We start from the raw sequence: 14,516 nt of genomic DNA, 5'->3' as shown, positions 1-14,516 counted from the left end.
ATTCAAGTAAAATTTGCCGCATTTGTGTCAAAAAGCAACCTGAAGAGATTCAAGAGCTGTCATTTCATCCAGAAAAATAACGTTTTGGTGTGGTTTGTGGGCCAGAGGAATCATCTATCCATATATCTTCAAAAATGATGCCGATGGGAACGTAACCATGCCAACCATTATGGCCTCATGATAACCGACTATTTGATGTCTGAAACTGAAGCTCGTGATCTCAGCGACCTTTGGTTTCAACAAGACGGCACCACTTTTCCCACATCAGTCCACATCCACGTCAATGAAGTTATTGACAGAACAGAATTCAGTGAGCAGATAATTTCACATTTTGGGCCGGTCGATTGGCCACCAGGATCGTGTGATATCACACCATTAGACTATTTCGTGTGAGAATATGGGAAGTCTAAAGTATATGCGGACAATCCCGCTTCGATTTAGGCCAAGGTGAAAAGCATCGTGCTTGTTATTCGCCTGTTGCCAAGCGAAATGCTCGAACGAGTCATCGAAAGTTGGGCTCAACGGATGGACCCTCCGAGACGTAGCCACGGCCAACATTTGAAAGAGATAATCTTCAAAAAAACAAATGCCAAAGAAGTAGGGAACCTCGAAATGGATCACCATATATATGTTATAAATCAGTGGTTCCGAGAAGCTTCTTGATGACAAAACGACGTGTGTAAAACTATCTATATGGTACAATATATATTTTATATACTGTTATTAATTAAATAAATAAAATTAACAGCTTTTTAAGTGGGCAGTTAACTTTTGTAACGACAAGCGACGAACAGCAAATACTTTTAGTGTCAAATATGCATTTTTTTACTCTTCACACCACACGGCTGAGGCAAATACACACCGCCGTAGTACTTTGTGCGAGTAGACGTTAGCTTCCTAAGTGGGCAAGTACGTAAACGTTGGCATTAAATGTGACAGCAGCATCGTGGTATTCCCGCTAATTAGTTATGCAAATATGCGCACAAATCATTTGCGCTAAATGCATTTCCTCATTTTAAATATTTGTTTAAATCTGGCAAACTTATACACCAACACATGCACACATAAGTATTTTGATTTATTTGTTTACATTCGACATAATCAACCGTTGTAAGTGCAAGTACTGCAAGTACAATGTCCAATGTGACAGAACCGACGTGTCTAAGTACGGTTCGTAGCTGGCACTCTTCGTCGCATCTCGGTAAACAATCTTGTCTCGAAATGATTTTGCGCGCAAATTTTTGCATTGACAAAATTTTTCATATTGCTTTTTGTATGCTGAGCGGGTGAAGATGGAAAAATGTGAATGAGTTGATAGTAAGAAAAGTTTCATTGACTTAATTACACTAATTACACGCTGATTACACGTGATTGTACTTGGCGGTCAACGAAAACGAGTGGAGTGATTGTAAGTTACACAAACGACATGCAGGTTCTCATAAAAACCGTTATTTACATATGGATGAGAGGCTGAGAATTCTAATCTTGTGGTAACCTTAAGAAACTGAAGAAAAAAAAGCTCGTAATGTCGCATTAGATATGAGTATTACAATTGCTCTTGTTGGGTAGATATACAGGGTGTGCCGTATGTCATGTCGGTAGCTTAATATTAAATTAATTTAAATAAGATAAGCTCTATTCTACTTTTTTTCTGATTTCAATATTTGTACTATTTTTCCATAAAAAATGGATTTAAATCTCCCTTTGCCGCAGCGTCCAGTTCTCTCGAGCTTTCTGAGCGTTAAAGCAGATATTTCGGAAATAATGTTTGCCTTGAGTTCGTGAATGGTCTAATGTTTGTAAGCGCCACAATTTGATTTTCAAAAAATTGCACCAAAAAAAGTCCACTAAGCCAAGCCAGTCAAGCCAATGACACCTTTCTGAACATCGAACCTTTAAGAAATTTTTGTTTTAGGAATCTAGTAATTTTATAGCCTTTTCGCACAGCCAAATTAATGTAGTACATTACGATTATAATTAAGAAACCAGTTTTGGCCTTTCAACCGGCCAACCGGCTACTCGATTAACGTTAGGCACGATTAACGATCAGCTGTTATATACTTGATTATTTTATTCAATATACATTTTTTCTAATGATTCAAATTCATCAGCTGATTAGTATTTTACCAATGCCCACAACCAAAATTACAGTCTGGACAACAACCCGCCAAGATTGAATTCGATTAAGCATTATTGCAGTAACAAAAGATTTTTATTTTGTATGGTAAATCGAATTTAGATGGTTTTAATTGAGCGAAGGCCGGTTAATTGATCAATTAACTCCTGTACGAAAATGCTTTTATTGGTAGTGCCATATGGCTGCCCTCTTGCCGTAAGTAGTAACCCTGAAGACTTGGTATTTTTTTTTTGTGGTAGCCAACATTCATCGATATTGGTTGTTATAGAATATTCAAATATCGATAATAGCTGGTTTGGTGCATACGATGGCTGAAAGTTACCTTATGATCGCGATTCAACGTTTCGAGGATTTCGAACGTACTTTTTACCGTTTCATATGAAAATTGTGCTGAACTCTTATAGAAATTGGGAACCTAATGCATAATTTACATATTGCTTTAAACCAACTATAAAAGTCCTTCTGGACACACAGATGCCGCCACTAGAATGAAATCCATATAATACTTAGTTAGTAGAAACCTTCGAAAGGCGACTGTATACATATATACTATATATTTGACAGCAGTCGGTTCACTAGTTTGTGAATTATATCATTTTGAGTGAAGCAATTGTGAAAAAAATTGATAAAAAGGAATTTCGGATGTCAATATAGTATTGCTTTTTGGGGGGAAAAATACTGTTGAAGCCAAAGTTTGGATTGATCAATATTATATGGACTCTATGCCAAGAAAAACAACCGTTGAAAAGTGGTTTACTAAGTTTCAATGAGGCGAAATGAGATCTGAGTACAATGAAGGCAGTGGATACCCTAAGTAGACTGTTGCCGAAGAAATCATCAAAAAAGTCCACATGATAATTTTGGGCGAACGTAAAGTGAAGTTGTTCCAGATAGCAGACACTCTAAAGATATCAACTGAACGTATACATCATATTATTTATGAATATTTAGGTATAAGAAATCTCTGCGCAAAGTGGGTGACGCGCGAGCTCACTTTCGACCAAAACAACGACGAGCTGATGATTTGAAACGGTGTTTTGGATATGTTCAAGCATATTAAACTCAAGTTTTTGCATCGATATATGACAATGAATGAAATATGGCTTCATCATTTTATTCCGAAATCCAATCGACAGTCATCCGAGTGGATTGCACCCCCTTCAACCCGCTTCAAAGCGTGAAAAACGCAACAGTCGACTAGCAAGGTTATACCGTCTGTATTTTGGCATATGGATTGATTTTATTGACAACCTTGGAAAAGGAAGGACTATCACAGCGATTATTACATAGCGTTATTTGACCGGGATGAAATCGGCGAAAAATGGCCACATTTAAAGAAAGAAAAAGTGTTTTTTCACAAAGACAATGCATCGTGTCACAAGCCAGTGAAGAGGATGGCAAAAATCCATGAATTGCGATTTGAATTTCTTCCGTATCTATTGTTTCTATAGATCTGGTCTTTAGCAACTATTTTCTCTTCTTAGATCTTAAAAGAATGCTCGCTGGGAAAAAATTTTCGTCGAATGAAGAGGTGATAGCCGAAACTCAGGCTTATTTTGAAGCAAAGTACAAATTGTACTACAAAAATTGTATCGAAAAGTTGGAGAGTCACTATAACCAGAGTGTATCATATTGTAATGCATCTTTTTATACCCTGAACAGGATATCACTAAGACAATGAACCGTGTCACAAGCTAGTGAAGAGGATGGCAAAAATCCATGAATTCGGCTAAGAACTGCTTCCGCATTCACCGTATTCTTCAGATCTGGCCTTTAGCGAAATTTGGCTTGGATTACAGCCGAAAACTATGCTCCATTATCTGAAAAAATTTTTCTTTTCGGAACCCTAAAGAATATAGCTTCATACAAACTTAACGATCGGATTCAAGTGCTTGCCTGGAAAAAAGGCATCGCTACAATTTCCGAACATATTACTCTAATCGGATCACTATAGCTTACATTTGCCATCCACATAGACCGATCGACATCAGAACAAATTAATTTGTATTCTTGTTATCAATAAAAATGCACCTGTGAAGAGTAATATAGAAAAATTTAATTTGAAGGCAAGCCAACCAAGAACAATAATACAAAATATTATAATTTTTAAACTTCAAACTTTAAACTACTGATTTTCGAAACACAATGCAACACTTAATTACGCACACAACACTAAGATAAAGCTAGTTTTATTAAAACGCAAAAATGTCGGAAATACAAAGCGTAGAGATAACGAATTAAAACAGCGCTGACACTCAAGAATTAACAAGTCTAAGCCATTTAGTATGCCAAGTTAGAATCTTCGCATAACTAAATTAAATGCTAATACGAAAAACCTTTTCTGACAGCCGCTAATCAGCGCTGAAGGTGAGAAAAGGAAGTGCATAAGCGCACAAGCGGGCAAAGCGCCTTCGGAAGCGACTTCCTTTTCAAATGGCCGAGACAAAGACGCAGTAATCAAGCGCTTGACACTGGCTATGCCGATATACATATGTGTGTATGTTGACAGCTGAGAATATAAGGAGTGTTTTATTTAGTGTGTGTATTGCGTGTGTGTTTGTATGTACATATGTATGTATATGAATGCTTATATGCTTATATGTAAAAATCAGTTTTGTTTTGGCACAATATCGCCATTTTGGCTTATGAAAAATATACTACTTATCTTCAATATGTATATATGTATGTGAACATACAAAATATATTATATAAAAGTATGTATATTGTGTATGAGTATATCGACAACGTACGCTTCACATGCGCAATAACTTATTGATATTCAAAGCAGCTTTTTGGCTACAGCGCAGCTTCATAGACAAGCAATTTGTATTTTTTTCGATTCAAATTTATATACATATATACATATATTTATAATTTTATATATATATTTATGTATGTACGTATGTATGTATATATATATTTTTTTTATTATTTTTAATTTTTTTTTGGTTTTCATTTCTAAGCTTCAGCTTCAGCTTTAGTTCTTTGCAGCCACACCACCACTGTCTTCACAATTTGTTTTACTTTAACCGAAAAAAAAAACAAAAAAATAAAAAAACACAACAAAAATTTGCATGTGGCTTTTGTGCACATTTTTCTCTATGTTTTCAATTCATTTCGTTGCTTATGATTTTTTGGTTGGAATTTCGAAATGCTTTGCAGGAAAATTAGCTTTGAAAAAATCATTGACAAGTCACAGTAGCTATTCATTAATGCTTGTATGCGTTGAGGAAGTCGACGAGTTGTTGCAGAACTTGCTTAAGTTTAACATACAAACTTGAATTCGGCAGAGGAATTTTCGTTATTTTGTATTAAAATTTTTTATTAATTTTTTTTTTAATTTTTTTTTTTATTTTTTAACTAATTTAAAATAAATATTTTTTTTTTAATTGAAAAAAGATATTTTTTTTTATTAAAAATAAATTATTTTTATAAAAACTGAATTAAAAAAAAATATTTTTATAAAAAAAAATATTAGTTTTTTTAAATATTTTTTTTTATTTAAAATTTTTTTTTTTTTAATATTTTTTGTATTTTTTTTTTTTTGAATTTTTCTAAAGTTTTTTGTTTTTCTCTTAATTTTTTTGTGGTTTTCTTTTTCTGGGTCATTGGAAATATTTTGTGGTTAAAAATATATTTTGAAAGTGAGCTCTGCGTACATTATCATCGGAAGTATCGGAAGCATAGTTGCGCTTCATAAGCATGGCTTTAGAGACTGATTTAATAAATATAATATCGCAAGAATTCCGGCAAATGTTGAGACTAACTTTATTGATTAAAACTTGCTTCACGCCATATCCGGTTTACGTTCATTCGCTAGCAGTTTAGCTATTTATTGAATTCAATCTTTGTTTATGCAATTGTTGACTCAAAGGAACTGATACGCAAATTTTGTGTATTCACAATACAGCTTTTGGGTAATTCACTTGTAAAATGAATATTCACAATAAGTTGTATATGGTGGTTAAGTTATTATATTTATATAAGATATAGTTGGTTACAAAAAAAACGTAATAAAGGTTCGCAAAAGATGTTATTTTGTTAAAAATCATTTTCAGATCAAGAAGACTGCAGAAAATATCTAGAGCAAGATATTAGTATTCCTTGAGCACTTGTTCTACTTTGGCAAAACTACGTTGCAAACATCTGGGGCCCCCAGGGTATAATACACTGCAGGCGATATCGATAGTGAGGCCACAGAGTCTGTTGAAATTTGCTTCAAGCGGAGGTATCCTAAAGGATGACGAACCCACATCCGCGTACTATTGCCGATTCCAGTCAAAAATTTATGCCGCTATGTCTGAATTTGATATACCCGAAAAACTAATACTGCTGTGTAAACTGACGTTGAGCAATACCAAAAGCTCCGTCAGAATCGGAAAGGAGCTCTACGAGCCGCTCAATACCAAACGATTTTTCACACAAGGCTGCTCCCAATCGTGCGACTTCTTCAATCTACTCCTAAAGAAAATAATTCCAGCGTCAGAGCTGAATAGAAAAGGTACAATCTTCTATAATAGTTTACAGATGCTGGAGTACATAGATGCTGATATAGATATCATTAGCCTCAACAACCGCGCCGCTAGATCTACTTTTTCCAGACTGAACGAGGGTAAGATAGTCCTAACTTCGAGATCGTAGACAATTATCTTGGAACTCGTACAAGTATTAACACAAACAACAACGTCAGCCTCGAAACCCAACGCAGAATAAGTTTTGAGTCGGCTTTACAAGTTTTTGAGAGAAAGGTTCTACGGAAGATTTATGGTGAATACCACAGACGAACCTCTGTACCGTTGAAAAGGCCAGGTGGAGGAGAACCTTACTATACTTGAAATTTCCAATTGACGCCAAACAGCGAAAAGGAAGAACTATTGGCGCGCTGTTTTAAGCCGCGTAATCGGTGTCTACGACAATAAAGAAGAAGAAATCCGCTGTTATATGGGGCTATTCAGGCTACTTGGACTTTGTTCCCTAGAAAACAACAAATAGTAATGAAATTTTTATCTTCCGTATATGCTATCTACCGCTAAGAGCTTCAAATGCTCTATTGAAAAATATATAAATACATACATATAACATACATATACATACATATATGTATAGATATGTATAACTTTTAGCGGAAAATCTATAAAATTAGAATGTTGTTCTCAAGCCAATAGAAACCGAAAAATACATTACCAAACTTGAGCTAGCAGCAGCATGTTCTACTAGTCTGCAGCGATCATTACATAATCAATAAAAATAATTATATATATACACATACACACATACGCACACTTTTTTGAACTTGTTCTATACACCGTATCACTAGCGGAAAATTTCTGTTTGACTTGTTTATTAGACGAACTTGAAGTGTAAACGCAGTTAATAAAGAACTTGTGAGCGCTCACCAAATTCTGCGCTAACCGGAGTGGCTTAATGCACGCAAATGTGTTTGTATGCGTGTGCATGTGTGTGTGCATGCGAGTATGCGACGTATGTAATGAATGAACTGTAAATAAACCTTCAAAACTGCAGCATGAAAATGTAAGTGATTTCAGTCAACATTGACAAAAGCCAAAAAAAACAGCAACAACAAAAACAAAAAATAAACAACAAACACACACACATGCCTGCATAAGTAATGCGACAACGTAGGCAAATAAAGCACACGAAAAAAACCTGCCTTACAATGCCAAATTGAAAACTCAGCCAAAGAGTGTTCCACAAAAGCGGTGGAAAAGCAAAAATAAGTAAACAACAAACAAAACAACTTCCAAGAAGTCAGCACAAAAATAATATCATAACAACAACAAGAAAATTAATAAGTGGAAGATAAAAGCTAAGCAATGTCGCTTATTGCCGCGGTTGGCTGGAAAAACAGCCGATGCGGCGAAAAACCCAACCGAGCGCGCACGAATTTTCCAACAAAAACCAAATGCGCATAATGGACAATAATAATAATGTGTATGTGAGCAAAATGTTAAAGCGGCTGCAAAGCGGAAAAGCTGCAAAATAGTAGCGCTGATAAAATAGCTGCACATGGCAAAGAAAAATCTCATTTTTTAACCCAGTTAGGCGCTTGATTAGGGAAATGTTAGCGCTTAGGCGCTTATGACTTCCTTACTTGATGTATTTAATGTTAGCGAAAAGTATAAGAATAATGAAGGTTCTTATTTTAAGTGGTTTTGTGTTTGTTTGCGGTTGAAAAAATCAGAGAAAAAATATTTTGCTTTTTTTAAGTTAATAGAATTTTAAAATCATTTTTTTTTTTGGAAAATTAAGTTAAAAAAAAAATTGCAAATATTTTTTTTTTGTTGTTTTTGTGTAATAAAAATTATTTGAAATATATGTATGTATATAAAAAATATATAAAAAAATATATAGAAATATTTATTTTATATTTATATTATATTTTTTTATAATTTTTTTGTTGTTACTTTTATGTATTTATATTTTTTATGCACATATTTTGTTAATATTTTATATAATTGTTTTTTGCGGTTATAAAAATTATAAAATATCTTTTTTTTAAAATAATAAAAAGAAATTTGAAATAAAAAGAAAGTATATGTTTAAAATATTTATATATGTATATCTACTTTTTATAAAATATTTTTTATAAATTGTTTTGTATTAATATTTTTATGTATGGATGTATGTATGTATATTTTTTATGCATATATTTTTTCAATATTTTATATAATTTTGTTTTTTCTCAGTTATAAAAATTAAAAAAAAATTTTTTTGGTATTATTTTATGATAAAAAATATTTGAAATGTAAAAAAAAAATAATTTTTATGTATTTAAAAAAAAAATATTGGTATTTTGGTATAATAAAAAATATTTTAAATGTAAAAAAAAAATTATTTTTATATATTTAAAATATTTATATTTACTCTTTATTTTTTATGAATTTTTCTCTTTTATTATTTTTGGGTATTTATAAAAATTTTTTGTGTATATATTTAGATTTTAAATAATTTAAATATTTTTGCAAAAAAAAAAATTATATTAAGTGTATTTTTTTTGTCTTTTGGCTTTTATTAGGTAAGCAAATATACCACAACACAAATATTTAAGTTACTACTGTTTTTTTTTTTATGGGACATTTTAGCATAAATTGTAAAATAAAAGAAAAAAACAAAAAAAATGATAAATTAATTAATTAAAGGAATAATATATTTTTTATTTATTTTAAACTAGCAAAATTATATCGGATGGTATAAAAAATATACCATTGAATAAAAATATAGAAATTTCTATATAAAAAATATACCATAGTATTGTTGGTATTGTTTTTCTAGTTTGAAACAAAAAAAAAAATAAAATAAAGGGTGATTTTTTAAGAGCTTGATAATTTTTAAAAAAAAAAAACGCATAAAATTTGCAAAATCTCATCGGTTCTTTATTTGAAACGTTAGATTGGTTCATGACATTTACTTTTTGAAGATAATTTCATTTAAATGTTGACCGCGGCTGCGTCTTAGGTGGTCCATTCGGAAAGTCCAATTTTGGGCAACTTTTTCGAGCATTTCGGCCGAAATAGCCCGAATTTCTTCGGAAATGTTGTCTTCCAAAGCTGGAATAGTTGCTGGCTTATTTCTGTAGACTTTAGACTTGACGTAGCCCCACAAAAAATAGTCTGAAGGCGTTAAATCGCATGATCTTGGTGGCCAACTTACGGGTCCATTTCTTGAGATGAATTGTTGTCCGAAGTTTTCCCTCAAAATGGCCATAGAATCGCGAGCTGTGTGGCATGTAGCGCCATCTTGTTGAAACCACATGTCAACCAAGTTCAGTTCTTCCATTTTTGGCAACAAAAAGTTTGTTAGCATCGAACGATAGCGATCGCCATTCACCGTAACGTTGCGTCCAACAGCATCTTTGAAAAAATACGGTCCAATGATTCCACCAGCGTACAAACCACACCAAACAGTGCATTTTTCGGGATGCATGGGCAGTTCTTGAACGGCTTCTGGTTGCTCTTCACCCCAAATGCGGCAATTTTGCTTATTTACGTAGCCATTCAACCAGAAATGAGCCTCATCGCTGAACAAAATTTGTCGGACGTAAAGCGCGAAACACATTTCGAACCGAACGCTGATTTTGGTAATAAAATTCAATGATTTGCAAGCGTTGCTCGTTAGTAAGTCTATTCATGATGAAATGTCAAAGCATACTGAGCATCTTTCTCTTTGACACCATGTCTGAAATCCCACGTGATCTGTCAAATACTAATGCATGAAAATCCTAACCTCAAAAAAATCACCCGTTATAAGGCTACTATCTAAGGCCTACTAACCTCCCAATAAATAATATTTGATTTTTGTTCTTTTTCGATTTTAAGTCGAAATATGCTTTCCTTCTTCCTTTCCTCCCGAAATTTTTAAATATGAAAAGAAAAAAATTCCAAATTTCGATGAAGAAAAAGTCTTTGTACGAAATGAAAACACCAAAATAATCCAATTTTGTGGAAAAAAATTTGTACAAAAAAAAAAAAACAAAAAATACAAATTTTCGTAAAAAAATTTTATACAAGATAAATAAAACAAAAAACTCAGATTTCATAAAAATTTTTTTTTGAGACAAAATAAAATGAGAAAACCCATAAACTCGAATATTTGACTTTTTCACATATTGAGGTTATGTGAAAAAAGTCTGTACGCAAAAGTTAGAGATATTTCCATTACCTACAACAACGCCATTAAACTTTTTTCTATACGATTCGTAGTTTTGCCGGAAATGGCGTTAAACCGTTGTTAAACCTTAAAAATCAATCAACCCTAATCCAACCTCTTTCTCTTCCCGATCAAAGTTCGATCATCAATTATTTTGCTTTTAATTTTCGATATTCTATATTTCGCTTGCAATGAGTTTCAACTGCTACGAACTTCTTCCACTTTCAAATGCAGCCGCACTGGCCTAAACTTGGTATTGAAACACAGACAGTTTATCATGGAGTAAGGAAGTTTTTTTAAGGGGAAAAGGCGACAACTTCGTATAACATATTTAAAATTATTATGCCTTCTTTGTATAATAAAATGCCATTATGATATTTTTATATAAATTTCGTATCGCTGATGTTATTTGATAAGTATACAAATTCCTATAACATTTTTTTTATAAATGTAATAATAATTTCTGCATACAATTTTTTAATAAGCCTTTGTTATAAGAAAATTGAAAAAAATGTTAGAAAATTTCTTTTGAAACAGATTATCAAAAAAAAAGAAAAAAATTTAGATAAATTTTGGAAAATCTCCTCCAATACAGATTTACCAAAAAAAAAGAAAGAAACACAAAATTGAAGCTATAAAACTATGATTTCGGATAAAATCAGCAAAGTTGAGTTAGGCCTGTGATCAGATATTTTTTTAGTTCGAAAATATTCAAATTACATATTATATTAAATCAATTAAACTCAATTTATTTACTTGATTTCTGATTTGGCTTCCTATGGCATATCAAGCTGACGAAGGCAACTTTTGGCTTTCAGGGTCTCCTGAAAATTTTACTTGGTTTCATTTAAAATATTTCTAAAATTTAACGCTCAAATACATTCTTCTTCGAAATGCAAGCATTTTATTACCATGCCGTGCGCTAATGGGTTAATAACAAAGTATGGCAATTGAAGAAAAAATATTGGAAAAACTCACCAAGCAGCGCTCGTTAACAGACGGCGACCAGAGAGGTTATGATATGAAGCGAATTGTTTTTCCAAGTTTTCTTTTATTTTCCTGCTTAGTTTGTTTTGCGTTTTTATTTTTGTGGAACCTTTGGCGAAAAGAGAAAAAAAATACTAAAAATACAACAACAACACAACATATAGTTGAATTGAGTGCGCACGAGTATTTGCAGATATTTCCGCTTTAGAGTTATTCGTTGTTTATTTTGTTTTCAATTTGTTAAGTTTCAATTAGCTGCATTATATAATTAAGCGATTGTTGTAGATGTGACAAATTTTTGCTTTATTTCGGTTTTATAGAGCGATAAATTTTTGTTTGAACTGAACTCAAATTTAATAAATATTTACTAAATATATTATGTGAAATTAAAAAAAATTAAAAAAGCAAAAAAAAAAAACAAAAATATTTAAAAAAAATTGAAAAACAATCAAAAAACAAAAAAAACTACAAATTTTGAAGTTGTTGTCATAAAATTTTCGAAATTTTTTAAATTTTTTCCAAAAAAAAATTTTTTAAATTTCCAGATATAATTTTTGCTGTGTAAAATTAATTTGTTTTTGGGTCTATATCTTAGCTGTGAAATTATTGTCATAAAATATTCGAAAACTTTAATACTTTTTACTTTTTTTTCAAAAATTATTATTTTTTTAATTTGTCAGAAATAACTTCTTCCGTGTAAAATTTATTTATTTTTATTTAAATTTTGAATATTCGAAATTTTTACTACTTTTACACTTTTTTCAAAAAATTATATTTTTGAAAATTTTCGGAATTTATTTTCGTTTTGTAAAATTTATTTTTTTTAGGTTTATATTTTTAATTCTGAAATTTTTGCCATAAAATATTCGAAATTTTGAATACTTTTTTTCAAAAATAATTATTTTTTAATTTTTCGGAAGTAATTTTTTCTGCGTAAAAATTATTTTTTGAAGTTTACATTTTTTAATTTTGAAATTTTTGCAAAATAAAAAACTCGAAATTTCTTATGATTTTAATTTTTTATTCAAAAATACTTTTTGTTTTAATTTTTCAGAATCAATTTTTTTAATGTGTACAACTTTTTTTAGGTTTATATTTTAAATTTGGAAATTATTTCCATAAAGCATTCGAAATTTTTAATGACTTTTATTTTTTTCAAAAATATATTTTTTTTAATTTTTCAAAAATAATTTTTGCTGTGTAAATTTTTTTTCATGTTTATATTTTAAATTTGGAAATTATTTCCATAAAACATTCGAAATTTTAAATGCTTTTTATTTTTTTCGAAAATATTTTTTTTTTAATTTTCCAAAAATATTTTTGTTTTTAATTTTTCAAAAATAATTTTCGCTGTGTAAAAAAAGTTTCTCAGGTTTATATAAAAGATATTTGCAAAAATTTGACAGCATTGGCGAGTTAAAGTCAATATCGTGCAGCACAAAATCTCAAAAATTCTATTTAATGTTCCTTTCACACGTTTTTTTTTCGAAGTCCCGAGTATGCTCCGTAATATTCTCGCGATTTTGCGTTTGTCGTATTTGCAGAAATTGGAAATATTATTGTAAAAATGTATAGCTTTGCTCTCGTGCAGCGCTCTACGTCAAATGGTTTGGCAATACACTGCGCTTTTAGCCGAAATCACGCGAAAAAACTCGATGACACACGTTAAAAACACTTTGCCATTTACTTAAGTGAATTCGAAATCGATTTATTTTTTCTTTCGCTAAAACACTTCCTTTAGGGCATAAACTTTTGCTTATGGCTGTTTTTTCAATTACCAATTTGTATTCAATAGATTTTTCACGATTTGAGTATGCTCGATTGCTTGTGCTCCGAAGAGCAGCCTTAACCACCGCACGTTGGATTGTGACTGATCGCCGTAAGAAATGTTTCAGTAAAAACTCAAATCGGCGAAACTGAAGTCGCAAACGCGCAAGCAGCTAACAGGTAACAGAAAAGCAGCACCACCAACAACAACAATAGCAACTACAACAAGCACAATAGCACCGTAGCACCATAGCACGATAGCAGAATAAATAACATGCCGAAAACAGCGCAGTAAAGCGAGTAATAGTGGGCAAAAAGAAGAAGAAGAAATATTTAAAATAATATTGTGAACAAATAAATGAATGCAAAATACATAGCGTCAGCGCAAAAGCTTCAAGAAGTGGTGGTAAGAGTATGTGAAAAATTAGCTTAGTCGTATTGAGCAGCGCTGCGCTGGCTCCGACGCATTGCTGGCGTTCGCTTAACATTTTGCCGAAGTCGAAATCGAAACCAAACAACTACCAATAATACAACAACTTGCTAGACTGTTAGGCTGTAAGCTAAAGCACTGCCGGTTTCCAATATCATTTCCTCGCTCATGAACGGGTTAAAGCCAAAGTGTGCACAGCCGCTGTAGGTGCTATTAACAGCATTGCCATTTAGTGTTAATAGTTGCTAACAGTTATGCTGTTTGCAGCAGCTGTAAAACATAGATACGGAACAGTGGACATGTTAACAGTAGTATCGGTATTTTTGTGCTTAAATTACATGTATCAAGCTGTAAATAAACTAGGCCGTTAGGACACTGTTAACGAGTATCGTGGGTGCTACACGAGCGACACTGCGAAAAAATTAACAGCGTGCTGAAAATACATAACAGTTGACCGCAGGAGCCCTTGCGGGTACATGTAAATAGCAGCTGCTATTTTTATAGAGTAATTTAAGTCTGATTTTAACT

At 31.9% G+C, this 14,516-nt stretch overlaps 1 protein-coding gene across 2 annotated transcripts in view; it reads right to left on the bottom strand.

The window, feature by feature from the left end:
• Positions 1 to 13,722, bottom strand: part of LOC105226694 (putative fatty acyl-CoA reductase CG8303) — a 45,274-nt gene extending 31,552 nt beyond the window's left edge. The window contains exons 1-2 of one of the 2 annotated variants that reach the window (XM_049451563.1): positions 13,570 to 13,722; positions 11,783 to 11,900 (exon numbers count right to left, since the gene is read on the bottom strand). The gene's annotated coding sequence lies outside the window, so the exon portion shown is untranslated. Of the gene's footprint in view, positions 1 to 11,782; positions 11,901 to 13,478 lie in introns of both variants that reach the window. The other variant, XM_049451564.1, reaches the window with a different exon arrangement.
• Positions 13,723 to 14,516: the final 794 nt, after the last annotated feature.

This window comes from Bactrocera dorsalis, chromosome 3 (genome assembly GCF_023373825.1).
Source record: "Bactrocera dorsalis isolate Fly_Bdor chromosome 3, ASM2337382v1, whole genome shotgun sequence".
Lineage (NCBI taxonomy): Eukaryota > Metazoa > Arthropoda > Insecta > Diptera > Tephritidae > Bactrocera > Bactrocera dorsalis.
Note: the sequence above shows the minus strand (reverse complement) of the source record. Positions and strands in the feature narration are given on the sequence as shown.